The sequence below is a fragment of the Mauremys reevesii genome, linkage group 14 (genome assembly GCF_016161935.1).
Source record: "Mauremys reevesii isolate NIE-2019 linkage group 14, ASM1616193v1, whole genome shotgun sequence".
NCBI lineage: Eukaryota > Metazoa > Chordata > Testudines > Geoemydidae > Mauremys > Mauremys reevesii.
In genome coordinates this window covers 20,788,045-20,804,130 of record NC_052636.1, presented here as the reverse complement: position 1 = coordinate 20,804,130, position 16,086 = coordinate 20,788,045, and the positions used below count along the sequence as shown (strand labels likewise).

General features: G+C 50.4%; 1 pseudogene; it reads left to right on the top strand.

Annotated features, from left to right (window-relative positions):
• The first annotated feature begins 836 nt into the window (after window positions 1-836).
• LOC120381541 overlaps window positions 837-16,086 on the top strand; it is a 682,838-nt pseudogene continuing 667,588 nt past the window's right edge.

The following is a 16,086-nucleotide window of genomic DNA, read 5'->3' as shown; positions in this document are numbered from 1 at the left end:
TGACCTCCCTTGTTTTCTTTGCCTGCAGTAGGGTTTCCAATTTCCAAACCTGATGTGATCTCGCAGCTGGAACGAGGGGAAGAACTGTGGGTCCCAGACCTCCAGGGCTCTGAGAAAGAAGTGGTCCCGAGAGCTGCCTTCACAGGTGAGGAATTGGTTAAACAACTCAACAACTGCTTAGGAATGCAGGAAACATTTGGGATGCCCTACAAAGACCCTGTGAGCTCTTCAAGTTCAGGATTGTTCCCTGCAGATGTGGAATCATTATGGCAGATGTCACTCATGGCTTCCCTCCTATTGTGATTGACAACTGGCAGCAGGTCGCTCCCTGATCTCACTTTCCCCTGAGAGTTATGGTGCAGTGAGGACCCAGAACTGATCCCTTCCTCTCTTCTCTGTGGAAGGGTTGGGGAAAATCAGCACCTGATAGGTTTGATCTCTCCCACATATATTTTGGTTTGTTCATCCCTTTTTCCATTCCTCTCTCTGACATTTCCTTTTTCTCAGGCACAGGGAGTGACCTATGTCTGGATTCTCTCTGTCTCCCATCTGGCAATGGGATGGTGAGTGAGAACGAGGAGGAGAAACCCCAGCAGGAAGACACTGTGCAAGTAGATGCAGATTGGATGTTATCAGGAAGATCCAAAGGGAATGTTTCCAGGAGTTGTGCACTCCCAGAAAACACAAAAGCCTGTGAGACTCAGCAGAGGACAGAGGAAAACTACAGTAGCCACTCAGACCTTATTCCACACAACAGAATCAACTTGGAAGAGAGACGCTACATGTGCCATGAGTGCGGGAAAAGCTTCTATCGGAGCTCTCACCTTATCAAACATGAGAGAATCCACACAGGGGAGATGCCCTACACGTGCTCTGAGTGCAGGAAAAGCTTCAAGCAGAGCTCAACACTTATCAGACATGAGAGAATCCACAGATGTGAGACTCCCTACACGTGCTCTGAGTGCGGGAAAAGCTTCATTTGGAGCTCTCACCTTATCACACATCAGAGAATCCACACAGGGGAGACGCCCTACACGTGCCCTGAATGCGGGAAAAGCTTCAAGCAGAGCTTTGCCCTGAGCGCACACAGGAGAATCCACACAGGGGAGAAGCCCTACACGTGCACTGAGTGCGGGAAAAGCTTCAAGCTGAGCTCAACCCTTATCAGACATGAGAGAATCCACACAGGGGAGACGCCGTACACGTGCTCTGAGTGTGGGAAAAGCTTCAATCAGAGCTCAACCCTTATCAGACATGAGAGAATCCACACAGGGGAGAAGCCCTACACGTGCTCTGAGTGTGGGAAAAGCTTCAATCGCAGCTCTGTCCTGAGTGCACACAGGAGAATCCACACAGGGGAGAAGCCCTACACATGCTCTGAGTGTGGGAAAAGCTTCAATCAGAGCTCAAACCTTATTACACATCAGAAAATCCATGAGAGAGAACTGTTATAAATCCCTTGACTAGGGCTGGAGAAAGCAAATGTGATTAAAAAAAAAAAAATCTAATTCCCACATAGTGATTTTTGCACCATCTTCACCGTGGTGTGTCAGCTCCCCCAGATCAGTTGCCTGCTTCTGCCTTTTGCAGCTCACCCTTCTTTGGGGTCAGTCCTGTGATCTTTTCTATCAACTCCTTTCCTTCTGAGTCGTAGGAGTGTGTGTCCCTCCTGCCAGGAATGTTCGTCAGCTCCAGGTGGGAGAGAGGTTTGATTCCAACAAGCTACACTGAGGCTAAAACTGCCTGTGCCTGACATCCACTAGGGCTGCACATGGCGTTGGCTGCTCAAGTTAGTGATCTTGGTGTAACAAGACAATTATAGTTGTAGAGCAGATGCAGCCCAGGTGCAGGGGTTGGCATTAGCTTCCCCCTTGACCTGACCTAAACTCCATCACTTTTCCTAGTCTAAACCAACCCTGAGCATCATGGTTGTACTGTTCCCCCATTTCAAAGCCATTGTTAGTCATCGAGTTCACTCTTGGGGAAGAAGTTGTTTCACTCCCAGTTGCTCTGATGTTGGTTCAGGTTGTGCTGCAGAGCAGATATTTTTACTACCATTTTTCTCACTTAAAATATATTGAACTATAACAAAGAGCAGGAACAGGGGAGGGGAGGGATAGGGGAAAATGTCATTTCACCCTCTGTAACAACGGAAGAAGATGGGGTAAATCAGAGGGAGTCCCTTATTCCCCATCACCATCCCAATCCCCCTGTTGTGCAGTTGGTTAGGTCAGTATTTTTTCTAAAGGGCTGGGAAGAGGATTCCCTCATAAATAACTTGTAATTAAACAAAGTACCCATGCATTGGGCTCTCAAAGCAGTTGTGGCCCAGGCCCTGCGGGAAGTGGCTCCTGAAGAGATCTCCTTCCTCATTAGCTGCATGTTGCCTATTATTTGGGAAATACAATCCCTACTGAGGTAGAGATGGGAAAAATGGAAGTGACTTTTCTCATCAGCTCACCCCTGGGAGATGCTGCAAATGTGTAGAAAATGAAATCCGTTTGAATGTGATATAGCTGCAGAAAGATACCTCTTTTTAATAGAGACCTGACATTTGTTGTCTTACAGGGATTCTAAATCGCACCTGAATTTAGTCCCTAATTTAAATCTGTGCCTCCAGATTAAAGAAATAAAAGGGCATATTTGGGGGAGTTGTACCTCACTGTCGCTACTGATCTGTTGTGCGGTTGGTGAAGAATTCTACACCAAAGAAGTGTAAAATTACTCCAAGTAAGGTCAAAGATTTTACAAGAACTCGGGTAGAAATTGCAGGTACTAGTGGTTGATTTTCACTCCTGAGATGGAAGCTATGGTGACCTGTGGCCCAGGTAAACTATTTTTAGTACCTGCTCCCTAGTTAAGTGGCATCGATCACACTCCTGAAGGACGCCATGATTAAATTGGGAACAACTGTCTTTTACCATTTGGATCCAAAGTTAGATGAAGCACAGAGAGAAACAGCTGATTCCTTCAGAGCCATTCCATGCCTACGGGTCCCAATCTGGCTGCCTTCTTGGACAAGAAGCACTTCCCTGCTGGCCAAACGATGGCAGCCAATGAGGGAATGTATCAGATGTGAAGTTCAGATTGCAGGATACTTGAATGCTGAGTCCAGAGTCTCTGGTTTAGTCTAGGCCTGCACAACTCGTAGAAGCGCGAGGGCAATATTACTCCAAAGAAAACAGCTGAGGGATGAAACCCCCCGGCCTCACCGAACACCACCCCCCAGTGCCGCCAAGCCCCTCCCCGAAACAATCACCCCCAAGCGTCATCCACCCCGTGGAAACAAACCCTCCTTCCCCAGCACTGCCCCGCCAAAATGGTGGCATTGAACCTTGGTAATATGTTATAGCGGGCCTCTAAGGTAGTATAATTAAGGTAAAAAGAAAATGTCTTTTTGCTAGAAGTAGAATAAGATCTTCCCCCCACTTTGTAATCAGTTGCTCTGTGGAGTGAATGAGGTGGGACTGAGGAAGGCAGCACCTCCAGCCAGCTGCAACCCTTGGAGAGGGGCTGGGAGCCAGACCAGATCAGCAGAACAGGTCAGCCACCGACTCATAGCTCGTCTCCTCAGTCCCCTGCTGCCAGCTCACCAGCCCCTCCCACTCGCCTCCTCAGCCCCCTGCCTTCCGTGCTGCAGGCTCACCCACCCTTTTACCACTGCCCACCCACTCGCCTCGTCAGCCCCTCTCTCACACATGCTATTGTGCCATACAGGAGGCCTGTGATATGCAGGGGGTCAGATTAGATGCTCTAATGGTTTCTTCTGGCCATAAAGTCGACTAATTTCTGAAAAACTGAGTGTAGCATTGGGAGCAGCATCTGATGTTTCCCTGTCTAGCCGGCTTGCTGCCTAGAACGAACGCTCCTTGAGTGGGGTGATCCACAGGGAGTAGCTCAAACCTCCAAAGTGCCTGGCCAGGGGCAGGACATTGGCACAGAAAGGGAGAGGTGTGGCAGTGACATCACAAAGGCCTTTTGCAGGACCTCAGACTATTGGTCCAAGGTGGTGGGGAGGTGGTGACCTCACAGAGAGATGCTGACATCAGCCAGGCAGGACCGGGGCGAGGGGCCAGGGAAACCTCAGAGACCCCTGTGGCTTTGCTTCCGCAAGTCTCCTTTTCCAGGTCTCTGAGGACTGAGAGAGTATTCGGGTTCACGGACGTGAGCGCCAGGAGGAAACTCTTTCGAGTTTTCTCCTTCCCTTTTAGTGATTTTACTGGAAAACAGCAGTCCCTGTTTACAAGGTAAGAGCCTCCTGGAAGTTTGAAACCTGTTCAGTCTGATCCAGCTGGTGAGAGTTGAATTCTAGGCATGGAAAACACGAGCTTAAGGAGGCAGAATTTTATTCCGCACCTGGGATTTTGTCCCTTAGAATCACTGGGGAGATTAGGGTTTCTCCTTTTTGTTTCACGTTTTTCTCCATCCATCCCTCCCTCCTTTCTCTTTGTCTCTTGCTTCTTTTGTCCTTTTTCCTGTTCTCCCAACACCAGGAGGTAGGGGGGTGTGTGTGTGTGTTGCGGTGGAGTGCTCTGCAGCTCCCACTGTGGGAGGTCCACCCAAAAATGTGGGGCTGAAATAGTGCTCGGGCAGTGATCCCCACCAGTGACCTGGGCCATCCTTTGGGCTCTCTGGTGAGAACCCTCAGCCTCCCGTCCTCAGTCTCTACCCTGATTGGCTGAGCAGGGCGTTATTGACAGGGAGGAGACTCAGGTCCTTGTTCTCTTTTAAGACCAAGTAAATAAGTCAGAACCAGTTCTATGTTTGATGAATTTTGCTGCTTCTCTACATTAATGGTCTCTGAGCAGTTCATGATTCTCTCAAATGTTGCAGTTCTCAAATACTTGCTGAATAATTTGTGTGCACTGTTGTTGATCTGGAGCTCATCTGTGAGCACTTTATTCAGGTCATTCAGTGTATGAAATTCAAGATCCGATGTTTAGATTGAAAATCAGGGCTTTTGGGTCCTATTCCCAACTCTGCCCCTGACTGGCTGTGTGACCTAAGAGAAGTCAATTCTCCTTTCTCAGCCTGAGCTTCTCTCTCTTTCGAGTAGGGGTAATAATGATCCGCTCCTACCTAGCTCAACACAGTCACTCTTCCCCCGGCACACACACTGTCTCTCCCCAGAACACAAACAGTCTCTACCCCGCCACACACACTGCAGTTGAAAAGCAGCTGGCAATCTAGTAAGATGCCCGTGGAACGGTGGGATAGAGAAACCTGCATCATGTGATGCTGTACCAGTCCGTGAGGCATTGCAAACCCTTCCCAAAACACCCTGCAGCCAGTTGCACAGTAGGATAGTTGCCCACAGTGCACTGCTCTCTGTTGCCATCCACGAACTGCTAGCATGGATGTGCTCTGGTGACACAAGGGGCATAGGGAGGACATTCAATAGCTGTTTTAACTAAACATTTTAACTAAAGCAGCAATGCCGGGGGGTTGGTGGCTTCTTTGTTTCCTCACCCTGGAGTAAACTCAGCTTTTTATTCCATTCTTGATGCTTCATGGAATAACAACAGATGACTGAAGAAAGACGTGGACAGGGTGGGTCTCGGGGATGGGGCAGAGAGGTTTGAGCGGTGGGCAGAGCAGGTCTCGGAGGTGGGGGCAGAGGGCAGGTGTCAGGGGAGAGGCAGAGAGGTGTGGGTGGTGGGCAGGGTGGGTTGCAGGGATGGGTCAGAGCGGTGGCGGCTGGTGGGCAGACCTTGTGGTAGGGGGTGGAGAGGCACGAGCAGGAGGCAGGAAGGCCTTGTGGGAGGAGAGGAGCAAGCGAAAGGTGGCTCAGCCCTCCTCAGCCAAAGAGGAAGAGCGGGGGGTGGGAAGTGGCCAAATAGGAGCAAGGGGGGAGCACAGGTGGGGCCTCAGAGAGAGAAGGGTGGGGGGCAGTGCCATGGTCTGGGCACCAATGGGCCCCCCACTTCCAGGGAGCTTCCAGCGCTCACACCCAGCCTCCCCAAATGCAAGAGCCATGGGCCACCTATTCTCTTCATCTTCACTAACCAAGCCCCTCCACAAGCTATGTTGATGGAAGAAGCCCTCCTGTTGGCACAGCGCTATCTGCACCGGGGTTAGGTTGATATAACTGCATTGCTTAGGGAGGTAAATTTTTTACACCCCTGAGTAATGTAGTTACACCGATCTAATTTTGTAGTGTCGACCTGTCCAAAGAACCTTGGGAGTAAAACTTCCCCTGCTCCTCTGCTTTACTGAATCCAAACACCAGCAAAGCTTGTCAGGCCCAGATAGAGGTTGGCAGAGAGTCAGGTGTGTGTAGACATGATCCCTTCAGCAGCTGTAGGCACCATGGCTTAGCTGGCTAAAACCACTGTTTTGTATACAGGAGATCCTGGGTTCAAGTTCCAGTGGTACCTTACTACTGAGTTGCTTTTGGGGCACCTGGTACTGGCTACTGTCAGAAGACAAGATTCAGAGCTAGATGGACCATCGGTCTAGCCTAGTGTGGTTTTTCTTATGGTTTAAATTACACTCACAGGCACTGAGGATAGAGTTACTGAAAGTTTGGGAGTTAGGAGCTGATAGGTCAGTGGTCCAGTCCCCTCACAGACGACCCCATCCCTCTGGGACAGGGGCAGGTCTGAGCTCTCACACCAAATGCTTATTGTGGCTGCCAGAATCTGTGGGCAGCTCGTTTAGTTTATGCCAAGGGTTGAGTCCTATTTTGTGCACAGAGTGAGAATGAAAATCCTAAACCGCTCTTTGAAACAACAAAAGCAGCAGGACGTGTTTCTGTCCCTGCCCCAGAGCAGACAGACCAATGGAGAAATGCCATGAGTCCAGGGTAATACTCCCCTGCGGTTTTACCATTTCCACTTGCTAAATCCCCTCCCAACCTTCTGGGCTCCTGGAGCAGGGGACTGAGCCTGAGCCGAGACACGGACACTGCAACTTTACAGCCCAAGCCGCATGACCCTGATTAATGTGACACGGGCCAGTCGTGGGTGTTTCATTGCACTGGAGACGTAGCCTAATGTTATGTCTACACTGTGATTAACACACCCAGGGCACCTGTCGCAAAGCCCAGGTCAGCTGACTCAGGGTTATGCGGCTTGGGCTGCAAGACTATAAAATTACAGTGCAGACAGATGGGCTTGAGCCCAGTCTCTGAGACCCCACGACGGGTGAGGGTTTCCGAACCCAGGCTTCAGTGTGAACAGAAATATCTGCACCACAGTTTTTAGCCTCTCAGCTTTAGCTTCATGAGCCCACGTCAGATGGTCCAGGCCAGCCATGCTGCCATCTTTATCCCAGGAGAGATGGACTCTAAGGGTACATCTCCATTGCAATGTCAGCCCAGGTGTGGCACGCTGTGCTCAGAGCAGCACCCTGGAAGCCCTATATTCACCAGTCTCCTATAATGATGATACGGTTTGTACAAAGTCTGCCTGGTGAGGTATCATTTCAAAAGTCTTGGTCTGTTGAACCTTAATATTGTGTTGGATTGTGTGTGTAGCATTGGCTGGGAAGTTTTGCTCTGTGTGTGTAACTGAGATGAGGTTGGGAAATGCCCACCACCAGCCTTTCAGGTGTGACAATGGAGGAGCCAGACTCGCTGCTGGCCTATTAAAGAGATCCACACTCCCAAGGACTATCCCAGGAACCGGGTACAATGCAGACTTCTCCAAGATAGCACAGAGACAATGGACACTGCTTGACTCACATCCTAGCAAAGGTACTTCCTAGCCAGTTGGAAGAAACTATGAAAGGGGGGGTAGAGACATGAATTGGCCTCTCTCCCCCACAACTCCACACCTGTAAACACATCTGGAGGACAAACACTGTTAGGTGTGAGAAGTATAAACTGTTCAATATGTTCAGTTAGTTGGTTAATAAGATGTTTATGAAGTAAATTGAAATGTAATGTGGATAAATGTAAAGTAATGCACATTGGAAAAAATAACCCCAACTATACATACAACATGATGGGGGCTAATTTAGCTACAACGAGTCAGGAAAAAGATCTTGGAGTCATCGTGGATAGTTCTCTGAAGATGTCCACGCAGTGTGCAGAGGCGGTCAAAAAAGCAAACAGGATGTTAGGAATCATTAAAAAGGGGATAGAAAATAAGACTGAGAATATATTATTGCCCTTATATAAATCCATGGTACGCCCACATCTCAAATACTGTGTACAGATGTGGTCTCCTCACCTCAAAAAAGATATTCTAGCACTAGAAAAGGTTCAGAAAAGGGCAACTAAAATGGGACCCTCTCTAAACCCCTAATCATATGAGGAAAGATTAAAGAGGCTAGGACTCTTCAGCTTGGAAAAGAGAAGACTAAGGGGGGATATGATAGAGGCATATAAAATCATGAGTGATGTTGAGAAAGTGGATAAGGAAAAGTTATTTACTTATTCCTGTAATACAAGAACTAGGGGTCACCAAATGAAATTAATAGGCAGCAAGTTTAAAACAAATAAAAGGAAGTTCTTCTTCACACAGCACACGGTCAACTTGTGGAACTCCTTACCTGAGGAGGTTGTGAAGGCTAGGACTATAAGAATGTTTAAAAGGGAACTGGATAAATTCATGGTGGCTAAGTCCATAAATGGCTATTAGCCAGGATGGGTAAGAATGGTGTCCCTAGCCTCTGTTCGTCAGAGGGTGGAGATGGATGGCAGGAGAGAGATCACTTGATCATTGCCTGTTAGGTTCACTCCCTCTGGGGCACCTGGCATTGGCCACTGTCGGTAGACAGATACTGGGCTAGATGGACCCTTGGTCTGACCCGGTACGGCCTTTCTTATGTTCTTATGTTAAATCACTGGCTTTAAAATAAGATCCAATCTGGAGCATATGAACTATTGACCCCTGGTCTCCATCTCTGAGAGGGGACTTGTTTACCATCAGGGGACAGGCTCAAACCAGTCCAAACCGGTTTTTCCCGCCAAAACCAGCCCTCAGCGTTCCATCTCCTCAGCACTTTTCCCGCCACAGAAGTGATATAAGGACGTGCTCAGCGCCTGCGCGGGGCCGTCCCCCCCCCAGCGACGGCCCGTCCACGGTCGGGTCTTCCCAGCGCTCCCGAGCCGGAGAGTGACGAGCCCCCTGGGTCCCGCCGTGAGACTGAGGAACAGGAGGCCTGTCACCCCCATTCCTGCCGTCCTGCATCCCTGGTGTCCAGCCTCCCACAGGGCCTCCCTGCCAGCGACGAAACCCACCCGTCGTCTGGACTCCCCAGGGCTCCTCCTCAACGGCTCTAAACCAGCCGGAGAGTAGAAGGTCCTGGGCCTCGCGCCGGCCCGTGGGACCCGCTGCACCTGCACAGGGGGGAAAGGTTTCTGTGCTGGGACATCGTTTAGTCTTTTCCGGTTTCCAAGGGAGGGTTTCTGGGCCTGAGTGTTAAGCTCCCAAAGCCAGTCGCTGTTTGATTGGATTCATTAAGTTTGCATTTTCGCTTCTTCCCCCAGTTTTCTGTACCTTTATCCTGACTACACTGACCTTTGTTTGTGCCAAACCACCTTGTTGCCTCTTTATTTTATTGACAGCTCACAAGGAGGGAGGCTAAATCCACTGGTGATAGAGACAGGAGGGAGTCGAGTTTGTATCTCCTGAGAAAAGGGGCGTTTTCCTTTCCTATTTCTCCCCTGCCACTTCTAACGTTTTCCTTTGAAGCGCTGCCTTATTCCCCTGGAGGTCACAGAGGGGACGTGGCCACCTTCCCCTCTGAGAGTGAGATATTGGCTCAGCTCTTTCTTTACGCTGCTGCTGTTAGTCCATGAAACATCAGGGATGGATGCAAGGCTGAGCTCACTCACCAACCCCCTGAAACATTTCAGTAGCCCAGAGAAATCCTGCCCCCGGCTATTGGCATCATCTGGTGGCCTCTGGGTAACTGGGCAGTGCTAAGATGTAGCCACTTCTGGGGTGGATCCAGGGTGGCCATTATTTCCTAGTGACAGGCCATGGACATTTCTTACCTATTTTGTCCCTCCAGGCCTTCCATTCTCCTGTTCAAGAGACATCCCCCAGGGCTCCCTCTGCCTGTGTGACTGGCCAGCAGGGGGCGGTGGTCACTTTCTATCCACTTCTCAGGCACTGTGAGGTAACAGTGTTGCTGGGTGGGGAGGGGCTGTGGGGGGAGATAGCAGCTGAAGGGGGATTGTGGTGGGGGGAGGCCTCTGGGTGGCTGGGCAGGGGGTACCCTAGTGAGGTTGGTGGGTTCTGGAGATTTGGGGTTTCAGGGTGTGGGTGTGATGTGCCCAGCCCTGAGGCTGTGGGTCCTGGAGGTGGGTATCGCTGGGGGCCTGTTGGCTGCAGAACAGCCGGGGTGGGCGTCTCTTGGGGAGGCGGGACAGGGGGTTAGAGGGAGCCTGGTGCTGTGCCAGGGGCTCTGTCTGGGCTTCCCCCGCAGACTCCTGGGATCGCTGCCGTGCCCAGTGCTCAGAGTGTGTGTGGGAGAATCCCCGGCGCTAGGCCAGGGGGTGCCCCTGTAAAGCACCAGGGGATCCCGCAGGGGGGAGGAGGGGGTGCCAGGCAAAGGGCAGGGCAGATCCTGCTGGAGGGCGGCAGGGGGGGATCCTAGGCAGGCAGTGAGGGACTGAGTTCCCAGTGGGGGTCCCTTTTGGGGGGTCTCTGGCTGTTGTGGTCTCTTGGTGGGGGGGAACCTTTTGGGATTCCCTACCTGGCAATGAAGGTCTGGTGGGGGTTCTCTGGCCCGTGGGGCTCTGAGTGGTATCTGAGGTCCCTGGCCAGGGACTCTGGGGGCTGGGTCCCAGGGAATATCTGGGGGTGGGGGCTGGCTGGGGCTCTAGGGGCTGCTCCTGACCCCTCTTCTTCTCCCTGATTAGCTTATGCCAGAATCCTGGCTCCAAGCACTGCCCGACATTCCCCGGCCAGGCCCAGTCACTGTGATAAATTTCTAGCCACTTATCAGACACTGTGAGGTGAAATCACAGATTTTTGCTCTGCTCCCCTCTTGAAAACTGCAGGAACTTCCAGTTCCATTGTCCTAGATTGTCCAGTCCTTGTCCTGGATCTGGGGGTGAGGGAGGAGGGAAGGGGGTCAGCGCTGCCACACAATGGTCTCTTCCACAGCATTCTGGACTCATTGTTTCTGAACTCTGGTTTCATTGAGACCATTGTTAATCCAGAGTCACTGTATGGAAAGACAAGGAGTGACTCCGGATGGACAGTGGGGCAAATGAGATTAGCAATTCTCCCTGTGAGGAGGGGTTCTCATTAGCTGCTCTCCCCAGAGAGCTAAAGGAGGGAAGCTGCTCAAACGCTCTGTCCCTCTCTGCTCAGGATATTGGGGTTCAGCTTCCTGGGTCAGACGCTGCAGCCTCCATTGTGATTGGGGAGACCAGGCTTAGCAGCTGCTGCTCCCCCAGTGGGGTTCTATGCTGGGAAGTGACCTGAATTAAAGCTGCTTCTCTGCCTGGCCCAGGGGATGACTTTCTCCAGCTGGTCCTAGCCCCCTAGGGCAGCCCTGGGCCCTGTTAATACTAAATTCTGAGCCAGAGTCTCCAGGTAACTGACAGACCTCAGGGAAAGTGCTGGGGACTGGCAAGAAAGTGACTCTGCACAAACAGCCCCTCCTCATTTCTCCTCCCAGTAGCAATTGCCAGGAGAAAATCCAGCCATGGGAGAGCAAAGCCCGCAGGAATGGGACTGTCCCAGCCAGAGGACAGGAAGGAGAGACTGAAAGGGGCAGTGGTAGAAATGAGCGGGGAGAGATTTCCAGCTCTCTAGTCCGCCCAGACACATGTATTGCTGCATCTCTGGGCAGAACCACTTTCCAGTGGACAAAACAAGGATCAGACAGAGGAAAAGCCAGTTCCTGACTCCATATTCCCCCTGCTGGGGTGTGGCTGCCGTGGGGTCAGTGTCCGAGGGATCCCCCACAGTGACTCCTTTGGTTTCTAGCCTTGTGTTCAGAGACTTTGTTAGGGGGTGAGGGGAGGGAGAAGGGAGGTTAAAAATGTGTCTGGGCTTAGCCTGGCAGGAGAGGCTAGATCTACATTGTAATAAACAGATTGAGCATTTCCCAGCATGGCAGGATCTAGGGTGTCTGTCTGCAGGGAAAGGGCTGGGGGAATTCTGATGTGAAATTAACTAAAACTGGTTCTGAAACGCCCACAACTGCCCTTCTCCCCCAGACAGGCTGCAGAATGGCGTCCATGTTTTGCTCCAGCTCATCCCAGCCTGACGTGGGACAGGGAAGAGAAATGGCTGCAGTGGAGCCAACTCAGGTAGAGATTATCGGGGGGTTGCTGGTGGGTTCCTGCTGGAGGAGAGGGAGAGCAAATACACTGGAGATGGGAAGGTTTGCACAGTCTGGTTTGGAGGTTGGTGCAGGGCAGGAAATTCACAGTGTGGGGAAAGGAGGAGGCCAGGGTGTGGCAAACCTGCTGGGAGTTATTTAATAAGTGGCCTAGATTCTAGGAACAGACCCAGGAGGTTCGGAGGTGGAAATGCCCTAATTTGTGAAGAAAGAAAATAGCCCACCTACATGGAGCTAGTCAAACTGACCAGACTCCCAGCTCTGGAGCCTGAGCTCACTAACCAGCGGCTGCTGTGAGATATGAAGGGGGCACCCATGAGTCAGGCTTATTGGAGCTGCCTCTCCCTTCATATCCTGCTCCTCACAAGGAGGAGGTTATTGGGCTTCCTACCAGGGAGCTCTCCCTGGACCCTGCTAGGGGCTCCATCTCCTGTATCGGTCGGTGGCTAGTAGGTGTGTGATGGATCTGCTGGGAGAGACAAGGGGCTCTCTCTTCGACCCCTCATCCTGGTATTTGCTGGATACGCTGAGCGGGGTGGGGGTGGGACTCTGTTGACTGCGATCCACCCAGAGCTTCCATTTGATTGGCTCCTCTCTGCCGCAAATAGTGGGGCTGTGAGTGGGGAAAGAGGTACTGAGTGTTGGACTCTTGCTCTTTCAGGGGCCGGTGACCTTCGAGGAGGTGGCTGTGCATTTCACCAGGGAAGAGTGGGCTCTGCTGGACCCCGCTCAGAGAGCCCTCTACTGGGATGTCATGCAGCAGAACTATGAGACTGTGACCTCGCTGGGTAAGGGTTCCTGTCCCCTCGGTTCTTGGAAGGGGAAATGAAGAGTTAAGGTTCACACCAGCCCCCAATGCCACCTCTACTCTGTCCTGTTTCAGCATCACCCCAATATGCCAGTGACACACGCACACTACCAGAGACCCTCCCCTGCTGCAGAACACTTCGGGAACAGAGCGCAGGAGCCATATCGCACAGTGTCAAATAGCTCCTGTTTGCTCAAGTGAAACTGGGAGTTAGGTCTGGCATAACTGTTCCATACCCCTAATCATTTGTGTTGCCCTTTTCTGAACCTTTTCCAATTCCAATATATCTTTTTTTGAGATGGGGCGACAACATCTGCATGCAGTATTCAAGATGTGGGTCTATCATGGATTTATTTGCTGTTTCTACAATTATGATATATGATATATTCTATCATATCTATCCCTTTCTTTATTATTTCCAACATTGCTCGCTTTTTTTCATTGCTGCTGCACATTCGATGGATGTTTTCAGAGAACTATGCACAGTGACTTCAAGATCCATCTCTTGACTGGAAACAGCTAATTTAGACCCCATCATTCTGTATGTATAGTTGGGATTATGTTTTCCAATGGGCTGCACTATGTGCTATCCTAATATCTAGCATTGCGGAGATCCTGCATTCAGTAATATCCCTGCCCTTCCTGTTCCCTTTCTCCACTGAATCCCACCAGCCGATGGTTACTGTTCCCAGCTTCCCCAGGACTCTCTCGCTGTCTCTGAACCTCTCTGTCAGCAAGAAGCAGTGCCAGGGACACTTGCCCTCTGTCTGGAGTCTTCGATTTCTGGGACATGGATTAACTTTCTCTGTGTTGTAAGAGGCTCTGTCATAAGAGTGTCTGTGACATTAGCCAGAGTACAATCTGGACTGTTAAATAGCTGTGTCCCCTCAGTTCTCCAACCTGGGGTGCCTTTTCCACTGTTTTCCCACGAGAACAGCCCCTCTTGGCCAATTAACACACAGTCTCCAGCATGTAACTAACTCCCAGCTACACAGTATTGAGTCCTGCTAGACAGCCACTCATGAATTACACCTCAGGAGAAAACCAGCAAATTCTCAAGTGCCCAACTTTCCCCCAGAAATGTACGTCTTGCACTGTCCAGCACGCTACTGAACAACACAAGCTCATATGAAGTCTGCCATTTGATCAGTGGAAAATGACATGCACCAGCTTGTTATCCGAAACGGAGTTTCCAACACACTTTAATCCAAACACACTGGTTAGATAAACAATAAACCAAGATTGTTAACTACCGAAAACTAAAACTAGGCCCAGCCCATGAAAGGGGCACTCCCAGGAGAGACTGTATAAAGGCTGGAACATCAAACAACTTTGTAAACCTGAGAGAGCTGCCTTGGGGACAGTGACAGGGAGAATCCCCCAAAGTGACTCCTTGGATTCTGCTCTTCTCTGGCCTCTGATTGTTCCTTCCAAAGTGGAGTACTTTGCACTTGTCCCTACTGAATTTCATCCTATTTACTTCAGATCATTTCTCCAGTTTGTCCAGATCATTTTGAATTTTAATCCAATCCTCCAAAGCACTTTCAACCCCTCCCAGCTTGGTATTGTCCACAAACTTGATAAGTGTAACAGAGAGACTGTTACTGGGAGGGTGTCACCCTGTGTCAGAGGGTTACACCCTGGTGGGAGGGGGCTAGGCCTGTACTGGGATAAGGTCACTCTGTGCTTCACAGTGTGGCAGAACCTAGAATGTCCATTAGCAGGGGAAAATCCTGGGGGGAATCGGCTTGTGGAATGGACAAAAGCCCCGTCTGAATTCTTACACCTTGCCCTTTTCACCCCAGCAGGCTACAGAATAACATCCATGGTTTGCTCTAGATCATCCCGTCCTCCCAGGGGGAAGGAAATGGCTGCAATGGAGCTGGCTCAGGTAAGGGATTCTCAGGGAGCTGGTGGTGGGTTCTGCTTGGAGGGAGAGAAGCAGTAAATGCATAGGAGGGTGGGAATTGCTAGAGGTGGTGGGAGGCAGGAAATATCTTGGGCGGAGAAAGGGAGGGGACAGGATGTGACAAACCTGCTGACACTAATGTAGTTTTGGGTGTGATGGGTTGTCACCCCGGGGTGCAGTCTGGGATGGTTCTGGGAACCGCTGTGCCCTCTAACCCTGAAGCTGGGCTGGCCCTTCTCACACTGATTTGCTGGAGATTCAGCCAGCCTCTCCAGGGCCTGTTATCACCCAACACAACAGCAGGTGACGCCATACACCCAACTAAGCTACCTGAGCACTTTACCTAAGCCACTCAATGACAGATAGAGACAACAGCCAATTTCCCAGCTCCCCAACCTTGCACACTTGCTGTAGTATAAATTCAGAATTATACCATCTTATAGTGCACAGGAATCCCTCTAATGTCAGTTCATTATTATAGTTCCCCTTCCCCTCGATCTGGGACAGATGTGCACAGCGAGCTTGTGCTAACCAAGCTGAGATTTTCTCCAGACACTTCAGTCAAAATACGCTGGTTAAGATAAAGCATAAAACAAGTTTATTAGCTGCAGAAAGACAGATTAAGTGATTATAAGTGATAACAAACAGATCAAAGCAGATTATTTAGCAAATAACCAAAACTCAAACTAAGCCTAAAATACTAGCTGGATAGAATTTGAATTAGCAGTTTCTCACCCTGACTAATTGATACAAGCAGTCCACCAAGTTTCCATACACAAGCTAGAAATCCCTTTATCCTGGGAGCAGCACTTCCCCCACTTCAGTTTTTGTTTCTCAGGTGTTTCCAGGAGTTCTCTTGTGCGGGGAATGAGACCAAGAGATAACGTCACACCACACCTTATGTAGCTTTTCCATATGGCATGACCCCTTTGTTCCAAATTCAGTTCCCAGTCCAGTTTGTGGAAAAATACAGGTACTAAAATGGAGTTTAGTGTCATGTGGTCTGGTCACAGGCCCTGCTGCGTCATAGTATCCATGACTCATAGGCTGGCTGAAACATTCAGAGGAAGGCTAAGCTCTTCCACGGTCCATTGTATTTGTTGATGAGCTATCAGGA